This window comes from Furipterus horrens, unplaced genomic scaffold (assembly GCF_987537825.1).
Source record: "Furipterus horrens unplaced genomic scaffold, mFurHor1.1.pri manual_scaffold_8, whole genome shotgun sequence".
NCBI lineage: Eukaryota > Metazoa > Chordata > Mammalia > Chiroptera > Furipteridae > Furipterus > Furipterus horrens.
Genome location: NW_028327178.1, coordinates 85,830,932 through 85,842,994, shown reverse-complemented (window position 1 = coordinate 85,842,994; position 12,063 = coordinate 85,830,932).

The following is a 12,063-nucleotide window of genomic DNA, read 5'->3' as shown; positions in this document are numbered from 1 at the left end:
TCTTCCTTTTCTTAAAAACTAATTTTATACTTCTCTTTTTTTTCTTTTTTATTAATCTTTTTTTATTGTTTTTCTATTACAGTTGTCCCATTTTTTCCCCCATTGCTCCCCCCTACCCCACCCCCACATTCAATCCCCACCCTGTTGTCCATGTCCTTGGGTCATTAATACTAGTTCCTTGACTATACTTCTCATTTCTGCAGCAAAAGTGAAACCTGCTGTGTTAACAGTTACAATTTTCATTTCCACTATTTTCTTTGACCACAAGACCACTTCTCCCCGATCTGGCAGCAGCTAGAGTATTCTGTGCCTACTGGCTTAAGGAAGGGATGACACAGAAGAATGCACAGGAAAAGAAAGTCAAGTTCTTGGAATTTTTAGTTTCGAATGTCTTTATAAGATTTAGAAGAGCAGATGAAGAGGCCACTGAGCCTGTATATCAGGGTATTCAGTGTGACCTCTGGACTACTGCTGGGCCATGAGCTCTTTGTCACTGGCCCATGAGTTAAGTACAGATATTGAGAGCAAGAATTTAGAAACTTTGACAGCAAATTGATGTTGCCACAATATCCAAATGCACAATTGGCAGACTCACCTCACTGAACAGTATATAGACCAAAAATATTAATCCACGACAATTGAAAGTAAAACAAAAAGCTCTTCACCACAGATTGTTTGATCATTAGGTTAACTTTTTAAGTTAATATGCTTTGGTTTGGGGCTTCTTTAGACAGATGAGATAGGGCACGTTTAGGGTGGTATGGCCGGAGACGGGGCTTCTTTAGATGAACTAAAAGGCTCTGGATTCAGAGAAAGGAGGAGAGTTAGGTGGAAGCATGCTGGTTGAAAATTTCAGTGTGTCCCTCTATCCTGTGCCCCTCCCCCGCAAGCCCTAGCATTGCCATAAGTGGAGGGTGGGGGATGGGAGGGGTAAGCTGCCAGCAGGAGAGCAAGCAATATCCTTGACAGACTGGGAAACTGCAATCAGAAGGGACCCATGCCCTTTTTCTAAGTAGAGCCTGGGAAGCAGCAAGATCCTATCATTTCTTTGAGAAATGAAAAGGCTTTGATAGGCAGAGTTGGACAGCTGGATGGGAGACAGCCCACACAGTTCCCACGCACCCCATCATGGGGCCAGGAGCAGCAGAATAATTTGGTAAGTGTCCAGAAGGAGCAGTAAAGAACTTTGGACACTCCCACCAGGCAGGGACAAGGGCCACCTCATGCTCTCATGTGCCCAAATGGGGTGCAGAAGGAGCTGAGACCGACCTTAATAAAATGTGCTACAGAAAATAAAGGACAACACCACAGCTACCTGTATGGACCAACCCCTGAGGTCTAGACGAAACAAAGTACATCTCAGAAAATGCCAGTGAGAACACACAATAGCCTCATGCTTCCCCTCCTGGGAGGCCTTGAAACTATTGGACTCCCTTCTCCAACAGAGATGACAAACTGGTAGGAGAGGAACACTCATAATGACACAGAGTCCATTTTAATCAACTAATAGAATGATGACTCATGATTGAAATTCAATGGAATTATTTTAAAGAGCAGAAAAAAATTGGAACACCTTATTTTTTCCAAACTTGAATGTATGAGCTGAGAGTAATGTCTCCTTTTGCTTTAACTAGAATAATGAGTTAGTGAGCCCCTTTACCTTTCTGCTGATTTCAGTGGAATACATCTGGTATTTTACTGTATGGTATTTGCTGTTGATTTGTTGTTTGTTTTATTTATTTTTTAATGTTAAGATCTATCTGTATGAAGTGGGCTAGAGAGATTTAATTTGCTTTGTGATTAAATCAGGAATAGATGTTGAATTTTATCTAATTCCTTGTTGGCATCTATCAAGAGGATCATATAATTTTTCTCCTTTAACTTATAAAGATAATGAGATACAAAACAGATTTTTAAAAAATGTACCTTTGATTTGCCTATGTTTAATCCACAGCTGTATTTGATCTTACAATTTATTTATAATTTAAAGATCAATATTCGTAAGTGAAATTGGTGTATGCTTTCTAAAAACATTCATTTGGAGTCCTGGCTAGTGTGGCTCAATTGGTTGGAACATTGTCCCATAAACCAAAAGGTCTCGTTTCCACCCCAGGTCAGGGCACGTGCATAGGTTGCAGGTTCAGTCCCTGGTACAGGAGGCAACCAACCAATGTTTCTCTCCCTCTCTCTCCCTCCCTGCCCCTCTCTCTAAAATCAATGAGCATGTCCTTGGGTGAGGGTTAAAAAGCAACAACAACATTCATTTGGACAGGCTTTTATATGGGGGTTATACTAGGGCTATAAAATGGATAGTGATGCTTCTAAACTTTTCTCATGCTTTAGATTCTTACATAACATTGTGCCTAATACTCTCTTCTGAGTGTCTACCCCTGAATCTTAAGTTTCATCTGAAAGCAGCATTCTCAGACTCTGGGTGGCCCCCTCCAATGTCCTCTCCAATCTCATCTCGAATACGAATCTGTTTTTTGTACAAGTTTCGCTTGTTACTGGAAGCAACTCTCCTCCAAGTCTCCTGTTCCATCTTCTTTTGTGTTCCTGAGTCCATTTATGAACCAAGTGCTTCTTCTCATCTTTACCCAGAGGAGGCTGTTTTTGTCCAGTTTTAGGCATTTCATGGGCTCATTCAAAGACTGGGGTTTTCTGTTTTAATCTTTGAGTCTCAGAGAAGAAAAGTCATACTTTCTCTGGACTTATTTACAAGACTTAAAGAATGAATGGAAAGTGAAGAGAAGGGCTGGAGCTCCGGTAGGCTAGACTCTTTTCCATGGCACAGAGGGCTCTCCAAGGTCTTATCTGCCTGCATTCTCTCCTTAGGCTCTCCTGTCACAACCTACCAGCCATAAAGAAGTCAGCCAGTTCTCAGGCCACACATGCCTTATCACCTCTTAACATGCTTGCTCATGCTGCCCCATCTCTCCAGGATGCCCATGTCATGCTTCGTGACTTGGGATGTGCTTCCTTGATTTTTCACTTTTATGATAATTATTTAAGCCATACACTTATGTTTTACATACTTTTCTGTATAGATACTATATTTTACAACGAAAAGGTTTTAAAAAGTATCTGTATATTTTTATTTATGCATTTTTTTCTTGGAAGAATTCAATGGCAAACTATTAGTGGGTGGTGTCTTTAATCTTAATACAATTCCATATTTAAATAAATTAAATTATTAATATTCAAAGCCTGGAAAATGAGCAGATAGCAGAAAAACCCTGGACTGACCCCAGATGACCAGACACACTCTGACAGTCTTGGCTATGTCCAGAGAGATATCAAGATGCAGCTTTCTCCTTCATGGACCACGGAAAACCATGCCTTGACCTATTGTCTTCTACCCTCATTGCAGACTGTCAATCACTCATAGGGTTTTGAACCTCAGGACCTATTATTTTCCAGGTCTGGCTCTGCACATTCCAGGGGCTTTCTAAGAACCTCAAGACCAACTGGACATAATATATTTCTTAAGCACTTTTGGTACATAAGTCAATTAGTGAAGTACTGCTTGGGTCTCCTAACTTGGCTAGGTCAGCAGGAATGAGAGCAAAGGCTCAAGAACCAGATCTAATAACTGAGAGAGGGCACTGGTCATTGAAGGTTACAAAGCAAGTAAAATGATACTATTGATGATACAAGCTCATCTAAATATGGGTGATGGGAACTCAGCAGAATCTAGGCCCTGGAAGGGTTTGGGGGGGAAGGGAACATGGGTACCAGTGAAGAGCCAGTGGTGGGGATCTATGTGGGAGAGCAGAAAGGAGATATATGAAAACAGGGCCAAACACAAGGACTGGGTGAGGCAAGAGGACAAGATAAGGGCTCAGATACTAAAATCATACCTCATCTTTTCATTCTATTTGTGGCACAAATACAAAGAGAAAAAAAGTTTGTGTATTGCTTTGCTGCGACATTGACAGCTAGGATCCTTTTACCCAGGACTGATAACAGATTGTAGGACACCAGGCAGTCCTAGGAGAGCCATTCATCTGCTCAGTGACAAGTAGGCCAGGCAGACCCACCCCACTCTGACCTTACTCCCAAATACTAGAGAATGATGAATCCTGGTTGCAGAAGGAGAAGCACAGAAGCAACATGATTTTATAATATAGAACCTCCCCCTCAAAAAAACCCTCAGGAAATTGGTATGACAAGTACCTCTACGAGTGGGAGTAGAGGTGGAATATGCATGAGTGGATTGGCTAAAAGTCAATTTAAGAGTAAGATTTTATGTATTTACTTTATAGAAAGACATCAAGCTTTTGATTTGTGTGTTTTTCTGTATGCACACTACACTTCAATAATAAGTAAAATGAGTTAAACCCTACCTCTCCTCCCCAACACTGAGCAACAGGGTAAAGATCACTCCCATACTCTGGCAGAAATCTCAAAGTGTGTTCTTTGGACAGGGTTTTGAAATCAGGATTTTAACTGAGAGCTTGGGAGACACCACTTACGGTTGAGGTGGGAGCACCATACCGAGAATGGGGATTAAGTAAAAGTCTACAACTGAGAGTTGAGACTCCCAGCCTTCTTTACCAGTTTGGTTCCCAGATGTTGGTGGCAGCCCTGTCTGGGAAAGACCAGCCTCAGGGAAAGATCTAAAGTTACTGACCACGATATTACCCAATGAATAGCCTGGGTAGAGTGTCCCAAAGATAATCCCACAGACAATAAGGCTGTTCCATAGGCACAGAGCTCCACTCTGTTTTTGTATTTTCACTCTTTAACATGAGCTGACAGTCAAGGATCACCTGAAAGGTAAAGACTAGGTTAAAGAAATAGAAAAAGCAACATAGAATAAAGAAAGGCAATAAGGGAGAAGGAAACTTTAAAAGCAAATCATAAATATCCTCAGAGATTAATTTATTCACCCTTTCACTCAACAAAAATGATTGGTGCCCCAGGTGCCAAGCATGGTTCTAAGGTGCTGGAAACATCAGTATACAAAACAGAGATGTCTGCGCTTATAAACTGATTACTTTTTTAATTGAAATCATTGGGGTTACATTGCTTAATAAAATTATATAAGTTTCAGGGGTATAATTCTTTTTTAAAAAAGATTTTATTTTATTTTTAGAGAGAGGGAAAGGTAAGGAGAAAGAGAGGAAAACATCAATGTGTGGTTGCCTCTCACAGTCCCCCAAATGGGGACCTGGATCGCAACCCAGGCATGTGCCCTGACTGGGAATCGAACCAGCGACCTTTTCATTCACAGGCTGGCGCTCAATCCACTGAGCCACACCAGCCAGGGCAGGGGTACAATTCTTAATACCTCATCTGTATATTATATTGTGTGTTCACCACCCCAATTTAAGTCTCTTTCCATCACCATTTATCCCATTTCCCTCTCCTACCTCTCCCCACCGCCCTTTTCCTCTGGTAGTCACAATACTATTGTCTGCATATAAGTTTTGGTTTTTTTAAAAATATTTTGAGAATATGCTTACTAAAGCTGGAGGCAGTGAAACAGGAAGAGCTTAGGACAGAAGAAGCAACAGGAGTGTAGACAGAGCTGCTTTGGCTCACTGGGAAATCAGAGAAAAGGGGGCCTTAGAGGCAGGTTCAGGGGGTTAGCCAGGGGACAGTCTGCCGCTGCCCGCTGCTCCCCTGGTTGCAAGTCTCATGGGGACCCTTAAGAGTTTAGAAGATGCACGTCTGAAAGGCAGAAAGGTGTAAGAATGCTCCTAGGAAGGAGAGAGCGCCTAAGCTGACATTCCTCCTGGGGTGGGGTGGGGTGAGGGAGTGGATGGTACAGAAAACAATGGATACACATAATAAATCAAATCAAATCATGAGTTAGAAAGTGACAAGTGCTACATGAAGAGTTGAGCAGGAGAAGGGAGACCAGGAGTGTGGACTCTAGGGATGAATGTGTGGGCAGGTTGTAGTATTAAATACAGAGGCCGGGGTAGGCTTTACTGAGATGCGAATTGAGCAAAGGCTTGAAGGGAGGAGGGATTCTAGGCAGGAGGAAGAGCTAAAGCCAAGGCCCTAAGGTGGGAGTGGGCCGGAGAAGTCAGGGCACGCTGAGGAGGCTCGTGTAGCTGGAGCAGAGCAAACAGAGGCAGGGCAGCCAACGACACAGAGGCAAGAGAAAAAGAAGCATGTTCAGCCCTGTTGACCGCTGCATGAATGCAGGCTTTTTGAGTCAGATGTGAAGCCACTGTGGAATTTGAGAGAAATGACATGATATATTTTTAAAGGATCACTATAACTACTCTGCTGATATGCAAATATTTTACGTAGATAAGGGTATATATTAAGATGTATGGTCACAGAATAAAAATTTACTGGTATAAAAAGCAGCCAGAACAATCCTTGGACATTGAAACAATGATAACAAAACAAAACAAAACAACAACAACAACAAAAAATAAACAGAAGAGTTGGAAGATAAAGCTGATCTTCCATAAAGATCAAAAGACAAAAATGTGGAAGATAGGAGAGAAAAGATAGGACCAATATCTAAGAAAAACAATGTCAGGTTATAGAAAACAGATATTTGAGTGAAGGAAGTTATCACAGACATTAATTTGAGAAAATCCCCTAACACTAAAAGACATGAGTTTCCAGATTGAAAGGGCCCAGAGGACCTGGCAAAATGGTAACGAGTGCTAAGTAAAAACAGGGCAACAATAAGACATGTCATTGTGAAATTTTAGAACACTAAAGAAACTCCTGCAAGCATCTAGAGAAAAATAATAGCAAAATGAAAACCCTACAATCAGCGTGGCTCCCGACACCTCCACAGACATCACACAGGAAGCCTGAAGGCATTGCAGTCACATCCTTGCTTCTCAGGGACAATGAGCAGAGAGAGACCAGGGAAGCAGGCCCTGGAGAGTTCAAGATGAAATGGGTGGAATACAGGGAGATAGACAAATGGCTGCAGTTTGAATTAGTGATGGGTACACAGAAAATTGTGCAAACAAACAAAACAAGATTGTTCATTCCAGGGAAAACTAAAATTTGTGCCGTAAGTGAGAAGTAAGCTATAGTATATGTTCTGGCTTAGCTGCAAATAGGGTTTTATAAATTCTTAGTAATGCTGACATTTAATAGACCCAATGAGAATAACACAATTCTATGAAGAAAATGGAGGGGCTGCCAGTATGTGAGTATGATGGGGGATGTGAGGGAACAGAGACAAATCTGCATCTTCTGCTGGATAAAGTCATGATTGCCTAGACCGAATACTGAAAAATTGTGAAGTGTTAATATAAATATGGCATGTGGAGATATGGAAGTCAATACAAAAAGATTCAGCTGGAAGAACTGGTGGTTGTATTTTGAAGAGGAAGGGAGGAGGGATTGCAGAGAACAATTGGTTTTTGTAACAAGTCTGGTGGAACTGACTTATTAAAAGTATATGCAGCCCCGGCTGGTGTGGCTCAGTGGATTGAGCAGCCGGCCTGCGAACCAAAGGGTCCCTGGTTTGATTCCCAGTCAGGGCACATGCCTGGGTCCCCAGTTGGGAGTTTGTGAGAGGCAACCACACACAGATGTTTCTCTCCCTCTCCTCTCTCTCTCTAAAAATAAATTTAAGAAAATCTTTAAAAAGTATCAGGGTCTACTGAGTATGAAAAGTAAAAGACTGTATTTAAAAAATAAAAATAAGTATAGGCATCGATAATTTTGAGAAAAAGAACAAAATTTAAAAAGAAAACTACCATAATTCTTCATTCCTTAGCTGGTCACAACCTAGTCCTGTGTCACCTAGGCAACCTTAATCCCCCATTCTCAATGCCCAGCCTTGAGGCGGAGGCCCAGGCCACAGCACCCCATTACCAGTTTGGGTCCAGCCCAAGTTCCCCTCCCACCAGTTCTTGATCTAGCTGAAGCTCTCTCTCAGCCAGGCCTTTCCAGAGCCTGCTAAGCCTCCTCTCCTCTCCAATCCAATCAGGAATGCAACAATTTTCTAAATTACTCATTTATTAATATTACTTATTACATTTGTTTTAGTTAGTTCAAGCATGGATCTTTCTTCTTAAGTGACAGACTTCTGGAGCAAGTGGATGGTTCCTTTTTGATACCTAGCAAAGCGCTATGTCTATAGCAGGTGCCCCAAAATGTTTCTTGGATAAACTTAAAAGTAGAATTCAAGGTGAATTAACAGATTAAAATCAAAGTCTAGACCTATAACCAAGGTTAGATTAAAGCTGTGACCGATAATAGTTAGGACATCTGGAGGACCTAACTGTATCAAGACAGAACTGCTTTCAAAGCTCTGTGGTCTATTTTTCTGGTTAATGTTTAAGTTGACTTGTTTTAATAAAGAGATAGCTTGCCCCTAAAGTGCTCTTGAGTATCAAGTTTCGGTGACCCTGGCCTTTGTAGGTAAATGTGGGTCCACACTGCCAACACCCTTTGTGACTTTATAGACTGTGCCTGTTTTGTTTTTCTAGATTGCAAAATTCTAATCTCTGTCGTTTGACAAATTAACTCCTTTTATTGCCAATGGATGAGATTAGACCAAAGGAGAGAGAAAACACCCTGGTCCCTCGCTGAAGGTGGGATGCAAACACCTGGGAGTGAAACACAACAGATTTATTTCCAGCCAATGTTCAGAAAAAGCGGGAGTCCTTGATCTTGGGCCAGCATCATTCCACGGCTCTTCTGGTCTCACTGTGGTTTCATTCACCATTGTAAGGGGAAAACACCCGGCATTTTCAGACATGGTCAAGGAGGGGAAACTTGAACTCTCAGCAAGTCCTTTGTCAGTAAGTTTAAAATGTTCAGATCACAGCTACAGGGACAGGAGTCTGTGGCTACATCCAGAGATCTGACTCACTCCTGCTCGTCATGATCACTCCGCTCACCTGGTGCAGGTCATTTTCTCAACTCTGCCAGGCCCCCCACCCTGCTAAGCTATGTTGGTGATTCTGTTGCTGCCATCTTTTCAGTTGTAGGGGGATATTGGTCATGTGGGTGGTGGTCTCAGTGCAAACTCTGCAGATACTAATCCTACAGAAAACCCTCTTGAAGGATTAACATCTTGGCCAAGAAACAATCTTTCAGACTGGAGCATCTTCTAGCTGGCTCTTCTCAAGTTAGTGAGAGGAATGAACGAAGGGAGGCATCAGAGAATCAGAGACAGGGCGGGAAGCCAGCACCTCCAGTGTTCAGGCTAAGCTCCTGAGCTGCCAGGCCTGCCTCCCACAGAAAGCAAGAGAAGATATCCTCTCTTTCACTGGGTCATAAATGACACACTGTTCCCTTCTCCTGGCCTTCAGAGCACCAAAGTGTGCTTCCACTCCTGCCATGGACCTTCCCCACCTGTGGGGCTTCTGTTTTGACTTCTCGATGCTCACAAAAAAGATCTTCACAAAGCTCCCTGCATTATTTCCATGCCATTTCTGTGACACTTCCTCAAGATCCCAAGTTACTGTTTTGTTTTAGCTGGAGAATAATGGTGGATGGAGGAGGGCCTATTCCTTCTAGGTGCCTCCCACCCCCGGCCACTGGCACTGCCAGGAGGTCCAGTATTAAAGTGAGGAAATGGAACTAGGAGGTGCAGGGTACACCAGACCAGTGCTTCTCAGACACTGACACACAATGGACACCCCCACCCTCCAGAGGTCTTGTTCAAGCGCAGGTTCCGATTTAGCAGAGTTGCGGCAGGCCCAAGATTCTGCGTTTCTAAGGAGCTCCCAGGTGATGTTGATGCTGCTGATACACAGACCATGCTTTGAAAAGCAACGGGGCAAGACTGAGGAGGTGAAGTGCAGAAAGAGATAAAAACAGGAACCATGGGGAGAACAGACAGGGAAGAACAAGGTCCAGGGAGAACTGGTCTGATGGAGCTCCAGCTGCATCACCTTGTCTTCATGGCCTTCCCTGCAGGGTCTCCTGGGGTAGGGGCCTGGGTGGCCCACGAGTTGGCTACAATGAAGTGCTTTGGTCTTCCCTGATCCTCTCTTGTTCCAGAGAAGGGCTGGAGCACACAGCCTCTCAGGCCCAGTCACACAGCAGAGGAGGAAGTTCAGGGGCTGGTGACGTCCTCACACCTTCCGGCAGACAGTTCTGTCAAGGACGGGAGCCCTGCCTTGGCTGGGCTGAGTGCCATGCTGGCTCAGGCCCCTAGCTGTGGGGTCAACTCACCATGAAACAGCAGGTTCTTCAGGCTGCCTTCAGGATGGGCTCTCCCTTCCTCCTAAGCTTCACTCCAGGCTTCTTAAGGTCAACGTATGACCTTCACCTTCTCAAAGAGCAGTCAGGGTACATCAGAGAAGGAAAACTCTGACTCCAAAAAACCTCCGCTGCCTTGCGGCATACCTCTTCAGGGGAAAGGCTAAGGGAGTAAACCCCGACAGAAAATCCGGAGCCGGAGTCCCTAAGGCGGTTTGATGTTGTGGTCAACACCGGCAACTCCTGCAGCGCACCTGAACCCAAGCTGTATCGACTCCGTCTTTCCCTTGGACCCTTCAGCTGCGAAGAGAGGGGGGGTCTGCTGCATGGGCAACAGCAGACCCTCCATATCACCCTGCCCAGGCTCTGTAGCTTCAGCGTCATCGCAAGATGTCGATTCAACATGGGAGGAGACAGATACCATGTCACTCCCAAGTCGGACTGCACAGCCATTCTCGGCGGTGCAGATAGACTCTTAAGAAGCTACACCATTGTCTCTCGAGACGGACGGCTGCCAACAAACTACGTGCACTTCATAAGTGAGGCTCAAGAGGTAATTTGCCTAATACCTCAGAGCTAATACAAAGGCATCTGGGAGTCTGTGCCTTCCCACGACGGCACTAAACCATGATTGAACTACACACCTGTGAGGTCAGGAGTCTGTGGGACTAAAACTAGGAGAGAAGCCTCAGGACAGGAATTTAGATGACAGAGCAAGGTAACCATGGTAGCCTGATTTCGCTTATGAGCCTTTGAAGGCCAGTAGAAAGTCAAGGCTATTATTATCCCTCTACTAGCTTCCCTCACCAGAGCAGTAACAGGTCCCTCTGTGCCAGCTAGCAGGGACATCGCATGACCTCAGAGGAGGGGACCCACAGGTGGTTGTGAACTGGGCTCACTGGACTTGACTCATTGGGTAGCACCAACTCCAGAGAGTAGCTGGACTGCCAGGTAGGTGATAGAGGATCATTTAGGCAAGTCTGAATCAAATGGTACCAGCTCTTCGGTTCACACCCAAGAGGCAGTGTCCCAGGATGGAAATGCACTCTTGGCTCTGGTTCTTCATTCAATTAACCTAAGTGACCACAACAAGCACTGTGCTTGGCTCTGTGGGCCCATCAGGAAATTGGCAGGTTGGGTATAAAAGTAACTAAGTAGTGGTGGGAACTGCAGTGAACTGGAGAATTCTGCTGAGCTAACGCTGCTTTATTACCTTGCTCCAGTTGGTTATAGCCCCTCAGTCATGAAGAAAAGCCATAAATCAAGATCATGTGAACCTTTCTATTTTTTAAAAACAAAATGCAGGCCGATGTCTGTGGCCACTAATTTGCAAACTTTGCTCCTCACTAACCAAACCCTATGTTTTCCTGTTGTACCTTTAGCACCTGATGATTCCTGGTAGGAAGCAGTCAATATGCTTCTGGTGCAATGACCTGGTGAAGCTCATCCAGAGGCAATGGGTCTGGACTTGCCATCATATGTAGAACAGCTGATGTAACCGGGTAGGACTTTCAGACTGGAGTGGCGTAATAGTTGTTGCAAATAAGAAAACCCTTACAAGGCTAGGGAACACGGTTTGGCCAACACTATAAAGGCTGGGGGTAGAGGGGAGGGGGAGGAAGCCACTTTTAGGTAAAATATACATTCATCCCTACTACAATCCACATCCCCCTCCCACTTCTTTACCTGCCCAGCCCCTAAAGGCATTTGGCTCTCATACCTGATAAGAGTAAATTCAGGCATTTCCTAAATTCCTGTTGCAAATATCCAAACTATTACCTAAGAATCTTACCCAACTCAGGGTTTTCCCAAGGACTAAATGAAACAGAATACATAATGAAAGTTCCTGGCACAAAATTGGGCAAAGGGTTAAAGAAACATTCACTATTACTATGATGGTCTAGATATTTTCTA